Source organism: Chinchilla lanigera, unplaced genomic scaffold (assembly GCF_000276665.1).
Source record: "Chinchilla lanigera isolate Chin_1 unplaced genomic scaffold, ChiLan1.0 scaffold00032, whole genome shotgun sequence".
Taxonomy (NCBI): Eukaryota; Metazoa; Chordata; class Mammalia; order Rodentia; family Chinchillidae; genus Chinchilla; species Chinchilla lanigera.
The window spans coordinates 15,523,341-15,529,340 of record NW_004955433.1 but is presented as its reverse complement, the minus strand read 5'-3'; the positions used below and the strand labels follow the sequence as shown (position 1 = coordinate 15,529,340).

Sequence of the window (6,000 nt, the reverse complement as noted above, 5' to 3'; positions counted from 1 at the left end):
AGAAAGAGGAAGAAGAGGAGGAGAAGGCAGAAGAGAAGGCAGAGGAGAAGGAGGAGAAGGCAGAGGAGAAGGCAGAGGAGAAAGAGGAAGAAGAGAAGGCAGAGGAGAAGGAGGAGGAGCAAGAGGAGGAGAAGGAGGAGCGGGGACCTGAGTGAGTCTCCTGTCTGTCTGGCTAAGGGCTCTCCCAGGGAGGTGGGGTTCAGTGAGGAGCTGCAGGGCTTCTGGGTGGGGGACTCCCCACTGCTCACGGGAGCTCCTCTTTGTCCTGTGTGCTGCTGGACACTGACCAGAGACAGTGGCAGAAGCTGGGGTCCCCACTATGTGGGACCCCACTGAAATCCTCTTATTCATCACTCAACATCCCCCCACCAACACACATGCATGTGCGTACTCCGGTGTTTTCTCCTTCATGCCCCTGGAGCCTGTGACAGTGCCAGGTGCACAGTAGGCACTAAGGAAGCACTGGCGGAATGCACGGATGGATGCACAGACGCACGCAGTGGGCCCACAGTGCTCCCCTCTGATTAACAAAGCCAAGGGTGTCCCCCCTTCACACACACTCCATCCATCTCGTGGTTGCCTCTGAGGTTGCCTTGGATTCTTCTCTGTTGTCTGTGCATGGCTGATGGCCCACCACATCCATGCTCCAGTGGTAAAACACAAGGAAAATGCAGGTTAATAAAGCAGAGCAGGGAGCGCAGGGAAGGCTGTGGCCACGCGGGCGGGCGGAGCTGCTGGACAGGTGGCTCAGGTGGCGAGGAAGAGATACCAGAGGCGGCGGGCAGCTGAGCACAGTTAGGAGTAGGAACGAGTGGCCCTACCCACCCAGAGCTCCTGTGTCCCTAGCAGGGGCCTAGCAGGAACCCCCAGCTCAGTGGGCTGACCCCTGGGAGAGGGCTGGGAGAAGGCCAATTGTGAGAAGGACATGGTGGGATCTGGCCTGGAGAAAATGCCCCATCTACAGTCACTGATGTCCTCGTCTCCACAAGCCAGGAAGGGGTTAAACCGTGAGACTAACGCAGGATTTCAGGTCGGATGCTTGCTGGGTATCGCCTTTGCTCAGCTCACACTTAATCTTTCCCATCTCGGCGGGAGGCACACAGCCCTGCTCACCTCCAAGGCTGGGCAGCTCACAGCCTCTGGAATGCTGTCCATTCCATCCCCAGGTGCCTCTGACTTGTGAAATTGTTCTTACACCAGAATAAAGCTGCTTCCCTCAGTCTCCGCCTCCATCCCCCAAAGAGAAAGGGAGACTTGAGGTGCAGCCCGCTTCGCTCTGTGCTTTCTGCCTGGCTCTGTGTAGAGTGCCGGCTCTGAGTCGCTCCCTGCTAAACATGTGTACCCGGCACACAGCCTGCAAGCCCCTGGCTTTGCCACTGCTCTGGAGCTGAAACCAGCTGTGCTGAACGCAACAGCTGTGCTCAGCACACGCCCTGACTGTGCGCGTGCTCTCAGAGCGCAGTGCGCACCTTGGGCTGTGCATCTGCTCGGTGCACACAGACGCGCACGCTGAGCTATGCACACAGTTCATGCGCAGACACACACACACCCTGCGTATATGCACAGGCACGTAGAACTCACACACTCCCCCACACGTGTGTGCACATGGGAGCACAGTACACACTTGCACCTATCCGCCCTGGGTGTGCTTTCAATTTTTAAATTTATATTTCCACATGTGTGCAGCACATAATGATTACATGCATTGTGGGGAGTTAATTCCTGCGCATAACACATCTTCCTTCTTTCTTTGTCTCCTTCCTCCCCTCCTTCCCTGCCCCTTCCAGCTCCTGGTCCCCTTCCCTTTGCCAAAGCTCTGTCCCATTTTTTCTCCCAATTCTTTGTTTTCCTCCCCTTTCACTCCCTTCCCTCCGCACTCCCTCCATCCCTCATCCTCCTTCCCATTTGAAAATGATCTCCCTCCTTTCTATTATCTATTACTTTGATCTTTATTTATACTTTGGGTTTCTCATGTAAGAGAAATGATGTGATATTTAAACTTGTGTGTCTGATTTATTTCACTTAGTACTACGTTCTTAAGGTGCATTCATTTACCTACTAGTGACTCGTTTATCCTTCTTTATGGCAGAGTAGCACTCCACTGTGTACAAATATTACATTTTTTTGTCCATTCATCTGTTGATGGACATATAAGCTGCTTCCAAGACTGAGCTATTATGAGCTGTGCTGCTATAAACATGGGCGTGCATGTATCCCTGTAATATGATATCTTTAACTCTTTTAGGAAGATACCTAGGAGAGGAATAGCTGAGTCAAATGGAATTTCTATTTATGATATTTTCAAGAATCTCTATACTAATTTCCATAGTGGTTGTACTAGTTTACATTTCCACCAGCAAGGTAGAAGGGTTCCATGTTCCCTGCAGCTCACCAGCATCTGTTATTATTTGATTTCTTGATGATGACTAGTTTTTCTGGAGTAAGATGGAATCTCAGTGTTGTTTTAATTTGTATTTCTGTAACAGTCAGTGATGTTGAACTTTTTTCATGTAGTTATTGGCCATTTGTACTTCTGAGAAGTGTCTATTCATTTTAGCTGCCCATGTTTTGATTGGGTCTTTTATTTTGGAGGGGTCTAATTTTTTTAAGTTCTTTATATATTCTAGATGATAGTATTCTGCCTGAGGAATAGTGGGCAAAAATTTTTTCCCATTCTGTGGAACCACACATGCTCTTCACTATGTTGGTTATTTCTTTTTCTGTGCAGAAGCCTTTTAATTTGATGTGACCCCATTTGTTGATTCTTGGTACTACTTCTTGTGCCATTGGGTTTCTGTTCAGGAAGTCTTTCCCTATGTCCTCAAGAGTTTTACCTACTTTATCTTCCAGCTGATTAAGTGTTTCTGCTTTAACATTTAGATCTTTGATCCATTTCAATGTTAGTTTAGTATACGGTGAGATATATGGGTCTAAACTCAATCTTCTCCATGTGGACAGCCAGTTTTCCCAGCATCCTTTATTAAAGAGGCTGTATTTCCTCCAGTGTGTGCTTTTGGCTCCTTTTGCACAAAGGTTTGCCAGAGTTTTAAAATCAGGGAACTGTTGGTCCCTAGGCCCAGGACAGCAAGGTTACTGTGGTGACACAGTGGGTGGTCCCAGGACTAGGCCAGCGGGTGTGAGGCTGGACAAGCAGAGCTGGGCTGTCACTGTCTGAGGAAGGATGCATTTGGCCAGCTTTGCAGAGGCATAGGTGACTGATGACGCGAGGGCCCTGGTAATGCAGAGGGTCGCCTAGCAACCCCATCTCTTCAGGCAACAGCTCGGCTTTTCCTAGCAACCGTGGCCTTTTGGTCCCCACCTGGCCTCCCTGGGGACGCTTGTGCAAAGTTCCCTGCACATCCCCTTGGCCTGACTAGAAGCAGGAAGAACTGGTGGCTCAGCTGCCGTCCTAGCCACACTGGCTAGGGATCTGGTCGCCTGGCAGAGCCCAGGCTCTCCAAGTCTCCGCGTGCAGGGTCGACCCCAGGCCTGGGATGAGTGTCCCAGCCCCCAGCTGAACTCCTCCATCATGGGCATCCTTGCCGGCAAAGCCAGACTGACCCAAGTAGGTGGCTGCTTCTGCCTGAGGGCTCCCTCTCTCCTTCCTTCAGTGTCAGCATTTTGGGGGGAGGGAGTCTGCCGAAGGCAATGTGAAGACCTTGACTTGGGAGGCACAGCTTGCTGGGGCGTTGGGAGAGCAGGAGAGGACTGGTTACCCTGGTGAGCTGGCTGCTGCTACTAATCCTAGGCCTTAACCTGGAGGCTAAGGGGGCCTTGGAAAGCTGAGCTCAGCCAGACTTTGATCCTCTGCTGGGAGATCCCTGAGACCTGGGCACTTTCTAAAGGTGGGTGGGCTGCTGCTTCTGAACTGGGCACACTGTTGGGGTGGGGGGATGTAGGTTCGGACACAGAGCCCGCTCCCAACAGCCTTTGGTGATGTCAGCAGGGCCACACATGGAGCTTGCTAGGTGTGTCGATAGCTGAGACTGTTTGTGTAAAATGTTCCCCAACCCACGTGGGTGATTTCATAACTGCAGCTTACCACCTCCTTTGGGACCAAGAATAATGATAAGAGTAATAATACCAACTGCCAGTTGATTAGTACTTTTTCAAGGCCACACATTGTGCTAAGACAGTCAGAATGGCAGGTTCTGTTACTCGTCCCATTTCACAGATTGCGGCCCCAGGGTTCAGAGACAGCACCTGCGTGGCCAGAGCTGCTGGACTGGAAGTGCGGAGGGGGTGGTTCTATCCTGTACTGGGCCAGCTCCAGAGTGAACGCTTGGTGCTGCAGACGAGGAAAGCCCCGATCAAATTTGGAGAAGGCCCTTGTTAACCTGTCTGCACCAGGCTTGCTAGGCACAGGGCCCAGATATTTTTAGGGGCCCATGAGAATATGTTTGGTTTTGTTATTGCTGTTTGATTTTTTTTTGGTGCTGGGGAAGGAATCCACAGCCTCACACATCTTGGACAAGTGCTGTACCACTGAGCTTCACTCCCCGCCTGAGAAGGTTTTAAAATAAGTCCAAAAAAGCTGGGCGTGGTGGCACACTTCTGTAGTCCCAGTACACAGGAGGCTGAGGCAGGATTGCTTTGTTCAAAGCTAGCTTGGGCTACATAGCAAGACCCTGTCTCAAAAAAAAAAAAAAAGAAAAAGAAAAAGAAAAAAAAGAAAGAAAGAAAGAAAGAAAAGAACTTTTAGACAGAAAACGTTGGAAGATACAATAGCAACCTATTAGTCTTCATATGAATGTAGGCATAAAAATATTTGTTATAGATTTTTAGGAGAGGAGGAGCCTATGAAAGCTAATGTGCGCGGGAACTGTGACAGTCAGAATGCAGCCTCACCCTTGGGATTGGAATCTCTACAAGATGTGTTTCTTCTCCTGATTACTTAGGTCCTTCCCAGTGAAAAGAGGAGAAATAAAGTGAATTGGGCCCTTGGATCACCCGGACACTTGTCCTAGTCCTCCCTGTCACATGGGGCGTTATAGATACCCAGGAGGCAGTAGAGGAATGGTGAGCACATGGCTGGACTCAGAGACACCCATGTCCCTCCAGATTGACCTGTACAGGCTGTGTGACCCTGGGTCAGCTGTGGGGCCTCTCTGGGCCCTTGCTTTCTCGGCCACAGTCCTGTCTCTCAGGGCTGTTTGGGTGGAGATTCAGGGAGACTATGTGTGCACAGTACTTGGCACCATGCCTGGCACACAGGCCAGGGGAGCTGCATGGCAGTACGATCACGGGCTGATCTCCCAACTGGCTGGCTCCAAAGTGACTCAGCCACAGTCCCGTCCCTTCCTCTTCTCCCACCTTGGGACGCAGAGACTTGGCCTGTGGGTGGAGGATAGTGAATCCTGGCAGAAATTCCCACGAGCCCCTCGGTGACATGAATCTATTAGGAAGCAGGGACTGATTCTAACTACAAAATTCACGTGAGCCCCTGTTCTTTTCATTTCTATTTTTTTCCAGACAGGATCTCACTTGTGGCCTCACTCTGTGGCAATCCTCCTGCCTCAGCGTCCTGTGTGCTAAGATATTACAGGTGTACGTCATCATGCCTGGCCTAGGTTCCTAGGTTTTTTTCTTGTTATTGTTCGTTTACTTTTTTTTTCTTTTTCTTTTTTTTTAACTTTGTTTTTCAATACTAGGAATTAAACCCAGGGCCTTTGCACTGAGCTACATCCTTAGCCCTTTTTATCTTTTTTATTTTGAGACAAGGTCTTGCTAAGTTGCTAAGTTGTCCAGGAGGGACTTAAACTTGTGATCCTCCTGCCTCAGCCTGTCCGAGTGCTGAGGTTACAGGTAGGCAGCTCTGTGCTCAGTGAAGCCTTTGATCTTGAGACATCGTTTTAATCCAGAACTCATACAGGGACATCTATGGGGCCGGTTTTGTCTGGAGACAAGTTCTTTATGATAGTTACATAGTAATATTCAAATTCATTTGAATTAAGTGTCAGCATCTAAATACTGAGAAATTCTACCTTTGAAACATACAAT

The 6,000-nt window shown here is 49.6% G+C and overlaps 1 protein-coding gene across 1 annotated transcript in view; it reads left to right on the top strand.

The window, feature by feature from the left end:
• Window positions 1–6,000, top strand: part of Cngb1 (cyclic nucleotide gated channel beta 1) — an 89,430-nt gene that overhangs the window by 27,131 nt on the left and 56,299 nt on the right. The window lies entirely within an intron of this gene.